The 11136-nt window shown below is 45.6% G+C and overlaps 1 long non-coding RNA gene across 1 annotated transcript; it reads right to left on the bottom strand.

Moving 5' to 3' along the window:
• Positions 1–2665: 2665 nt before the first annotated feature.
• On the bottom strand, positions 2666–7004 carry LOC116077287. Its single transcript, XR_004113202.1, has 2 exons — positions 5071–7004; positions 2666–4380 (listed from the first exon to the last, which is right to left on the bottom strand). It is a non-coding gene; the product is annotated as an uncharacterized LOC116077287 (long non-coding RNA).
• Between the last annotated feature and the right edge of the window lie 4132 nt (positions 7005–11136).

The following is an 11136-nucleotide window of genomic DNA, read 5'->3' as shown; positions in this document are numbered from 1 at the left end:
CCACTCACATGGGGTGGTCCTTCTCCCTCCACTCACATGGGGTGGTCCTTCTCCATCCACTCACATGGAGTGGGTCCTTCTCCATCCACTCACATGAGGTGGTCCTTCTCCCTCCACTCACATGGGGTGGTCCTTCTCCATCCACTCACATGGGGTGGTCCTTCTCCATTCACTCACATGGGGTGGTCCTTCTCCCTCCACTCACATGGAGTGGGTCCTTCTCCATCCACTCACATGGGGTGGGTCCTTTTCTCCCAGGCTCATCCCAATCCCAGAATCATGTGGCTGCCTCTGGATAGTTCATATGGTAATTCATAGTAATTAATCACAGACTTTGAAAGTACTTTCCTGAAGACCAATAGTGTATTTGCTTAATTGTTTTTTGCCTTACCAACCAGCCTGTTGACTCCCTGAGAATCCAATCTCAGCTATTTATTTCAGGCACACTAGTACAGGACACAAGGCCTGCCCCCTGTAGCCACTTAACAATTAGTCACTCCATTAATTAGTCACAGTTATGGTCCTCTGTATTCACTGGTTCTTCTTCCTTGGATTCAATCACTTTGCTTTTCCTAATTGAAGGGAAATGCATCACTATTGAACATGTACAAATTGTATGCACATGTGAGTTTACGTGTGTGTGTGTGTGTGTGTGTGTGTGTGTGTGTGTGTGTATGTGTGCATGTATATACATACATATGAAGCCAGAGGTTGATAATAGCTGTCTTCCTCAATTACACTACAACTTATATTTTGAGACAGAGTCTCTCACTGAACTTTCATCAGTTTGGCTAGCCTGGCTCTTATCTCTATCTCCCTCATATAAACGAGGGATCACATAAAACTGGGATTACAAGCTTATGCTGCCTTACCTGGCTTTTGATTAGGGAAAAGAACTCAGGTCCCCATGCTTGTGTTACAAACACTTGACCACTTGAGCTATATTCCCAGCCCCCTATATAGACTTATATTGTCAATATTCTCTAAACAATACAGTGCAACAATTATTGTATAGGACCTGCATTGTATTGGATACTCTAAGTCATCTAGAGGTGATTTAAAAGTACACAGAAGGACATGCATCAATTAAACACATGTATTGCATCATTTTATATGGATATCCTCAGAGTTTGGAATCTATAGGGTCCTAGACTGGGGATGTTTATTAACTATCTGTAGATTTTGGGTTGGGTAGTCCTTGGAATCTTTTAGGTCTTTAATATTATTAGAAAGGCTTTATCTCTGTCAGACCCAAATGGGCACTTCATGACTCAAGTGTGATAGATTCATTGGCTATAGTTCCATGTACCTTTCTGCCTAAATGAGCAGGTTTGTCCATTAGAGTGACTAGTTTTATGTCAATTTGACACAAGCTAGAGTCACCAGAGAGGAGGGAGCCTCAATTGAGAAAATGCCTTTGCAAGATCAGGCTGTAAGCAAACATGTAGAATGTTTTCTTAAATAGTGATTGATGAGAGAGGGCCTAGCCCATTGTGGGTGGTGCAATCACTGAGCTGGTGGTTCTAGATTCTATTTAAAAAGCAGGCTGAGCAAGCCATTTGGAGCAAATCAGTAAGCGGCACCTTCCATGGCTTCGACCACTCTCCCTTCTCTGCTTGAGTTTCTGTCCTGGCTTCCCCTGATGATAAGCAGTGATATGGAAGCGTAGGCCAAGTAAACCCAAGTTTCTTTGGTCAGGGTTCTTGATCACACCAATAGTAACCCTGAGCAAGACGTCTACTAACCTGTTCGTTCCTCACCTCTGCTCTAGAGGTTTCTCTTCTAAATATTGACATAGACATGATATGTTTTGCTGTCTAGTGCAATGCCTACTAGGATGAAAGAATGGCATTAACAAACTTTTTTTTAACAAACTTCTTAAAATATTTATTCATGCTGAGTATTGTTGGGGCATGCCTTTAATCCCAGCACTAGGGAGGCAGAGTCAAGTAGATCTCTGTGAATTTGAGGTCTGCTTGGTCTACATAGCAAGTTCCAGGACAGCTAGGACTACATAAGAACCCTGTCTCCAAGAGCTAAAAATAAAAAAAAAAATCATTTATTGAGAATCTTCAATGATACTTTAGGGATCGACGCCAAATAGGTTACCTACAGTCTCTATCTATAAGAAGCTTATGTTCTTGTAAGGAAAACGGGTACCATTAACCTATTATAAACACAACAGCAATTGAAAAAAAGAGTGGCTAGCAAGCCAAGCTCACCACTGTTTGTCCATTCTGGGCATCTGACTTGGTCCACGTGTCCTGGAATACTTCTGTGAGAAATTAGATGAGGGAAAAGGAGGAGAAGGAAGAAGAAGAGGAGGAGGAAGAAGAGGAAGTGGTGAAGAAGAAGAGGAGGAGGTGGAGAAGAAGAAGAAGAAGAAGAAGAAGAGGAGGAGGAGGAGGAGGAGGAGGAGGAGGAGGAGGAGGAGGAAGAGGAGGAGGAGGAGATCTGAGCCTGGTAGAGGAACTAGCCAGCCTGAGGCCCAACCAAGGCTTGCTTCCTTTTGGGGGGAGTGGGGTTCTGTGATGGCTGTATGATAGTTAATTTTGGAGACCTAGAGTGGGAAAGGCCCATAGGGCCTTTTGGTTTGAAGAACTCAGACTTATCTACCCATCCTACAAACAGCCAGACAATAATTTAAAGGCCTTCAGTCTACTGGTAACATGAACTCCTTTATTCTTTGAATCGAGCTAACCAGTGAACTATGAGGCTGTCAAATCTTCAGTTGTTCAAAACTGGAATCCAGTGTTCCTTCTTCACAGCCACCCTGTCAGATCATTAATGCCTCTCTAACTCTCCCCTGTGCTGCAAATGAGGAACTGGGGCACAGGGACAGAAGAGCTTGATAAGGCAAGACAGAGCAACATCCTAGGACCCGAACATCAGCCTTGAGGGTAGATGCAGAGGTGGAAGGGCCTAAGAAGTAGATAGTAGAAGTATTATCCTTTCTGGTCGTACTGACCAGGGCAGATCCCTAGGGGTAGGCATTTGAGTGGCCATAAATAGAATGCTGGCTGGTGATGCCAATCATGAATTCTTTGGCCAGCATTGAGGACTTAGCATTCAGCCCTACTGAGGAGAGTGGTCCAGAGTCTCTGTCCTGTATGCTTTACTGGGGTTCCTTCCCTCCCTGCAGGAGTACATTTCTTCATTTCTCATTAATTAGTGTTCATTAAGAGGGTCCATTTTGTCTTCTGCCATGGCCTAATCCCTATTCTTCCTTCTGATAACATCACTCAGAGAGGCTCCTCCTGTTGCTCTCCTCTTCACCCCAACTCATATCCAGTCCTCAGAAAATGTGTATGTCAAGTAAAGGCAATTTTGTTATATTTACTTTGGGGGAATGCCTTTGTTTGCAAACTGAAAAAAAAAAAAAAACTTGCCATCAGAAAAATTCCATTGGTCCACTCAGAGAAAGAATCCCGTGTCAAGGCCAGCACCTCTCTATGAGCAGTAGCATCAGAGATGGTTGTGATACACAAGAGCAGAGATGCTCAAAGAGTAGAGGACTGCAGTGCCTGGCCCAGGACACCAAGCTACACAGCTTAGTCACATCAATTCACTCTGGTCACAATACATGGAAAGAGGGCAAAAGGAAAGGCTTTGAAGTGACCCAGGGACTCAAAGGTAAGGCCAGGGGGTCAGGGTCAGGCAGAAAGTGGGGGTCTAGGCAGACACAGTGTGGGTCAGGTGTGGAAGCATGTGATTGGAGCCTGAGTGTTGATTCCTCAGCTCCTACCCAAGAGCAGTTCCTTTCCCATACCTTGCATTGTCCTCAAAACTCTAAGGGCGGGGTGAGACACCAATCTACCACATTGGGTCCTGTATCTAACTTACCCTGGGTATAGAGAGGGATGGATACCAGGGCTTGTCTCCTCCTAAACATGCAAAGTAAGATGATCTTGGAAGCTAATCTGGGGAGGGGAGAAGGGAATATAAGGGATTGAGTGGAGCAAGAATGGAGCAGGAGTTCAAGGTCAGATGCTCTCAGGGCCAGCTGAGCATGCAGTCCTACTAGAAAAAAAAAAGCAAGACAAAGAAAAAGACATGAACAAAACCCACAGTCTCATTTAGAACTACACTGGAGACCAACATGCTATGTATGATTCAGCTGCAAGCATCTCATGTGTAAAGACATTTAGATTTCATCCTTTGGGTGGTGGGAAAACTTAGAGAGGTTTAAACAAGAGGGAGAGGCATGTGACCAGCCCTGCACTGAACAAGGTTTCTGTGGGGAAGGGGGGAAAGGCTGCAGTACTGTCTCTTGAGAGGGCCGATGTTGAGCCATCAGTGCAGAGGCCTCAGGACTTGGAAGCGGTCCACAGAGTTGAGCTATTCTTGCATGGAACAGGCAGCAGGCTTTGGGGACTGTAGCTGCAGCAAAAGGAGTGGAGAACTCAGCAAATTCAGAGATCCATAGACCAGAGTCCTCCTGTTACCTCCTCCCCCTCCCAAGTGCTTCATTTCTAACTCAGAAAGGACATTGTAAAGGGCACATTACACAATAAGAGAGGAAGGCCAGAGGCAGACAGAGGGACTGACAGAAAGAACTGTGGTGTTGGCAGACCATGCATTATTATTCTTTAAGGTAACAAGAAAAAAAAGTTATTGATCCTGGATGAAGAACTTGGCCTTGGCTGTCCCCCAGGCTGTGGGAGCTGAGTCTCCATCCAGAACTCCTCAGGGCATGAAGGGTGCATGAGCAAGAAGGGAGGAGATGGCGGCTGCAAGGGCTTCAGGAGACTTTTTTTGTCTCAGTCTGGGGATGTTAAAATTTAGAATATCCTAGTCTTCTTGGAGGGCAGGAAGCCACTGGCTGCAGTGGGTGCTGCCTCTGATGCTGTCCTTCCTGTCAGCTGGCCCAGTGAGTGGGCCTAGAGGTAAAGATACCGGGGCCCATTTTCACAGATGAGGGAATGACCATGGTGAGACAGAGAAAGTGAAGACCCAATCAGGGCACATGGAGTGCAGCTCAAGCTAGACTCCAGAGATTCTAGTCCAAGGCCTCCATGTCATCTTAATCCCCGAGGGTGAGGAGTATGCCAAATAGCACTTCATACTGACCTGGCCACCAGCATGATGCAGGAAAATGTTCTGACTAAGGGGATTAATTCTTCATTGATTTGGGATCTATTGATCCATCAATTCAATTTCTCCTTTGGGAAGTCAGAGCTGAAGAGTGGGAAACACTTGAGAAGCAAAAGAGCGTCCGTCCTACACAGTGTGAGTGAGGAAAACTGGAGAATCCAGGGTGAGGGGAGATGACGATGTCCCAGAGCAAGGTGTGGGTGCTAATAGGTCTTTAGTCAATTTCACATGTCCTCTCAAAATCAAGGAAAGCTCTAGAACCAACATTTTAACTGTGGATGATTTCTTGTAACATCAGGCTTTTCCAGTTCCTGAAATGACTCTGAGACATATTATTACAAATAATTGTCTAAGAAATAAGCTTGGACTTATTTTCCAACTAGCTCATAACTTAATTAACGTGTTTTATCTGTAAATTCTGCCATGTGGCTAGGTACTTCTCCTCAAGTTCATAAGACCATCTCCATCAGCTTTCAGGGCGAATCACTTCCTAAGTCTGACTATCCCAGAATCCTCTCTCCCTGCCAGAACTCCCACCTCTTATTTTGGGCCTAAGCTAATAGGCCAACAGCTTTTTAACAGACAGGTGATGCTTCCGTACAGTACACAAGAGATTCTTTCTACAATTTATGGCTTCTCTATGGTGTAGAATGGTCCAATGAAGGAATTTTCTGGTGGAGCTCAATGATCTAGGTTAAAGGTCAGCAAAGATTTTCTATAAAAATTCACATAGACTTTGTGAACCAAAAATCAAGAGCCAGGGTATGATAAAGATAAAAGACAGGAAAAAAAGCACCCAAATATTTGTAGATAAAAAAATGAAAACATTATGATAATAATCAAGTCCAGTTTTTGGAAGAGCAAGAAGATGGTATCAGAGCATGTAATAGTTCACCTAGATGGATTACAAGTTAGAGTCCTACACCGAAGTCCAACTAGAAATGAGATGGAGTTATGACACATCTAAAATGACACTTTGAGTGGATGGGTGGGACAGGCGACACTACTGTAGCTCTGAGTGAGTCACACAACAGAGTGAATGATTAGGAACCTCTCCATCCAGTGGAAAAGAAGTCAACAGCCGTGAAAATGAGCCAGTGTGTCTTGTTCCAATGAAGCTTTATAGACACTGGCCATCATGTGATCCTTTAACAGCACAGAGGGGTTTTGACTTTTCTCCCCTTTGGTCATTTAAAAAATGCAAAATCCATTCAGATTTGACTGACGGATGCTAGTGGAGCAGGACAGTGAAGTTGTCTGACATTAGAGCTGTCAAAGCCCGTCCTTGGTGCTGCATGCTTATCCCTAATGTCTAACCGAGGAGGCAGGTCAAAGGATTGAGACACAATGAGACAAAAGTGAAGAGTCACATGTTTGCCCTAGGATTCCAGCCTCAGTTCTGGAGTGAAGGCTCTTCAGAAAGCCATTGTACCCTAGGTTTGGCAGAACTTGTTCAGTTCATTATTGGTTGAAAATATTCCTTCTGGGAGCTCCATCATAGATCCCACTTTATGTCTGAGCAGACCATCTGGGTCACAAACTGAGGGTTTCCAAATGGCAAAGCAGAGAAAAAGGCAACCTCTCAGGTGGCCTAGGATGTCTGGAGGGGTATGCTGACAGACAGCTGCGCATGCTCTGTGTAGCAGCAGTAACGGTGGAGTGTGTCCCTTGTTTATCAGTAAACTAATGGCCCCATCTCAGCAGGAGGCAAGGTAGTGAGGCAAGACAGGGCTGGAGAACGCCCAGGCCAGACAGCCTAAGGCTTAACCTCTTCCAGAAAGGAGAAGGCGACAGCAGTGAATATTTAGGCACCCCCCAAAGGCAGGACCCAACCTGGACAAGCCTGTCTTCAGCTGATGGTGTAACGGTAGAGGGAGGGGCTTACTCCAAACGAGACCACTCAGCAGTCAGCTCGCGCCAGCTATGCAAAGTTGGCTTTTCCACTTTTAATAACGCTCAAAGAGCTGAGACAAGCAAGAGTTGTTCACCACTCCGCAAATACCACAGAACCGGAGCACATACCGTACGGGGCACCGTTAGGGACAGAGGATTGAACACAGGCAGCAGCAGCTGGCTCTGTTCAAGCTGAAAGGACTCTTTATCATCCCTGGCCCGATTCCAGGCCAAGGCTCAGAGCCTATTATTGCCTTGTCCTTTTGAAAGAAAGCTGACAGGCAGAGGGTCACGTAGGAAACAAGGGCTGAAGGTGAATGAGCCAGCCAGTCTCTTTCGCCTTAGTATAAAGAGGTTTGCTAAACACTCTTCGCTATCCATTTCTTTTTCATTTACTATTTTTCTGATCCACTGATATCTATCCTGTGCTATCAGATGCAAAGACAGAACTGTGCACTCTGTGGTCTAGGGCATTCCCTGGTGTCCAGCTTTCCAAACCCAGGAGGAAAGGGGATGGAGACTGAGATGGCTAAGAGCTGGTTTTCTTGTGTTGCCTTGGGCAAGACACTGTTCTCTTGCCTCTCCTCCTCCCCTGTAAAGTAGGCATAATGGTAGCCCCCACTAAAGAGAGGGTTATCTCAATGACTGCAATATGAGACATGGAAGTTGCCTAACACAGAGCCTGAAATACAGGCAACGGCAATGAATGGTGTTTCCCAAAGGTCCAGGAAAAATAAGCAGGGGGCAAGGGAGTCAGAGCTGGGATTGGAAGAGCAGCTGATTGTGTTTTGCCCAGTGCATGCATGGAGAATGCTTATTCCTATGACTAGCTTGCATCTTAAACAAACAAACAAAGATGTGTTGTTATTTCCTTCCCATTTTCCAGACAAAGAAACTGAGGGTCAGATTAAGTTCCCCATGATTACAGGGTGCAATTACAGCGTGCCTCAGACAGTTTGTCCTCACCCTGGGCTCCCTCCTTAGAAGGAAAGGAGCTGCCTATCCTTTTGCTCTGTGGAAGATGAGAAATCAAAGCTTCAGGGGTGGCAAACGGGGCTCAAAGATGGATGTGGATGCTTTGATGGGAAGAATGTGAAACTTTGCCACAGATGACTCCAGCAAAAGCATTGCCCCTGTCCGTCTCAACTTGCAGGACAACAGCCTTCTGGGTGGCTCCCCGTGGTCCTACCACAGGGAAAGGACCAGCTTCCACCATCTCTCTCTCCCCATGTTACAGGACAGTTTCATTCAGCTATTGATGACAATCTAGCTTTGTGACCATTTTACCCTATATCCCCACTCTGGTCCCCTCAGACAAAGGAAGGATGTAAGTCAGATGGATTTGTGTATGTATGCTGTGCAATGCGTAATCACTGCAACAGAATTGCCTAGGACCTGCTAAACAGAGGGAGCCCTCAGACAGAAGACCTGAATTAGAGCATCCAGGTCAATCAGTCATGATTAGCACCATAGTGTTCCTGACTATAGGCCCCTGGAAAGTCTACCGCGCTCTCTTCCTAAATTTCCTCAACAACTCATCACACAAACGGGGTATTTCAGAACTTGAAGGACATATCCCTTGCCTCTATCTGGTACCCACAGTGTTCCTTGGCTTATGGCTATACCACCTCTGTCCCTGCCTCACTTTTTTTTGGTCATTTCCTATTGCAACTTCTAGAGAGGACATCTTTCATTGCTTTAGGACCACTAGAGAGTCCTTAATTTCATAATCTGTAGGCTCCAAAGATGAGGTGAAGGACAAATATTTAAGGGGTACCATTTAGCTCACCACAGACACACAATCTTTCTCCACAGCAAACAGTGCACTTATGTTAGCACAGACAAAGAGGTGTTAGCCCGTGAATCCAAAGCCTTTCTAATCTCTCATCTAGATCAAACTGTGATCCAACTAACTGTGCAGACAGGTGATGGTTGATAATTTAGAGAGATAAAAATTTCTGAGAAGGCTTCTACACAGTCAGCGTCTGCCACGTGGTGGGCATTCAGCTAACACTCACAGGCTCAACCGGACACTTGAGCTACTTGCTCATAATTCCTCTCCTAAAGGAGGAAACAGAATGGGGGGGGGGTACTGGCTTAAATGAAACCTTAAAAGACCCTAAAGGGACACAGCCAAGTGGAATTAGACTTTGTAAAAGGCATACTACTCTTGCTTACGGTCTCATGCTCTTCATCTGCCTCTGGTGCCAGGAAATAAAGGAATAAAGTGTTCCACCAGTGAGCCTTCTCCAGACACACTTTACCCAGAGGGGCAGGATTGGACAGGTGTCCAACCACACTGAAGATTTAACTGTGGTGACAAGGGAAGGGTACTAGGGAAGGGTACTGGGTCAGTACAGGCTGAGTCTAAGTCTCACCTCTGCCCATCAGAGGCCAGCCTTGACTCATTAATGGACTCAGTATATAGGTGTTCTTTGTGCTTAACTGAAATACATTTATCCACCTTCACTCTAAAGATGGAGCTCGTAAGGCAGAGCCTTAGCTTGCTTGGGTATTTCTGTGAACAGAGAACCTGGTATCCTCCAGCTAACTGGGGTTATCTACTCTGTCTTTCCTGCCTCCTTCCACGGCTCAGACTCCTCTCCACTCGGCTCAGGATTACTGAAGGAGGTAGGAGTCAAGCCAGGATGACGGGAAGGGCAGGCCAAGGAAGTAAGGCCTGCTCAAGGTGAATAGCACTTCATGACAAGAACCAGACGAACAGCTGGCCTGGATGCTGAAAAGCTGTCGAAAAAAAATACCTTGTTCCCAGCAGGAGTGCCAAAGAATTGTCCTACTGGGACAACTCTCTGTGCCACACACTGGCCTCCAGGCCTGTCCTGGCAGTGCCAGGGGAACTTTTCCCATGTCACTTCTCTCTGCCAGCTCACACCCTGCTCTTCCCCGAGCAGCCCTGGATAGACTACTTCTCATTTTGACTCAGCCCAGCTGCCTCCTCCGGCAGAAGAGAAGACCATCCATTTATTCAGGATAGGAGTATCAGCTCTGCTCCTTTTAAGCCCTGACTTCCCTCACTGCCCATGGAATGCACTGCTTTGTCATTATTATTTTGCAAACTCATTAAGAGTAAAAAAAAAAAAAAAAAAAAAAAAAAAAAAAAAAAAAAAAAAAAAAAAAAAAAAAAAAAAAAAAAAAAAAAAAACCATGCCAGTTCTCTGCTGTGTGGATCTAACACCTGACCATGCTGTACACAGGCGCCTGTGACATTTAATGAACAGGCAACAGAAAAGTAAACAAACCAGTGGACTCTTTGAATGCCAATATCAGAATTATGATTAAGCTCTACGCCTGCTTTATACTGCTCCATTCAGTCTGTTAACATCTCTGTCCTGCAATGAAATGTGGCTGCCAACATCCAGGGGACTGAGAGTAGGAGAGGAAAAGATGCCGAGATGCACATGACACAGGGACAAGTTCCAGGTGGAAAACTGTCCTTTCATGATTATCAATCACCTACTATCCATTGGGTACTGTGTGAATGAATGCAGTGGACTCTGGGAGAGGACACGGCCTCTGTCTTTGATGAGCTTACAGTTCAAGCAGGACAGAGAAGATGGATTGATGAGGCCTGGCCAGAGCACTTACAGCCAGAAGGAGACAAGCCCAAACCAAGGCTGGCATTGGGCAGAAACCATTTCACAGTTCTGGGGCATGAATAGCTCTATATTCCCTACCCTGAGGCTTCTGGGTGGGAATCATAGCATATAGTCCTAGGTATTTTGTGCCCCAAGATGGCAACATCAAAGTCTCTCTGAGTTCTGAGTCTACAGCCTTCTGACCTGATGCAGAATACCATGAGCCAGTTCTTTAAAATGGGCCTCTTGTTAGCTAGGGAGATGGAGATGGCTTGGTCTATAAAGTGCTCATCTTGAAAGGGTAAGAACCCACATAGAAATTATCCAGTGTGGTGATGTGCACCTATCATCCCTGTGCTGGGAAGATGGCTACAGGCAGATGTCTGGGGCTTGGTGCTCAGCCAGAGAGACCCTGTGTTGGCTAGTTTTATGTCAACTTGACACATGCTAGAGTCACCTGAGGGAAGGAAACCTCAACTAAGAGAATGCGTCCATAAAACTGGACTGTAGGTAGGCCTGTAGGGCATTTTTCTAAGCTAGTGATTGATGGGGA

This window comes from Mastomys coucha, unplaced genomic scaffold (genome assembly GCF_008632895.1).
Source record: "Mastomys coucha isolate ucsf_1 unplaced genomic scaffold, UCSF_Mcou_1 pScaffold5, whole genome shotgun sequence".
Lineage (NCBI taxonomy): Eukaryota > Metazoa > Chordata > Mammalia > Rodentia > Muridae > Mastomys > Mastomys coucha.
This window is presented reverse-complemented; position numbering and strand designations above follow the sequence as displayed.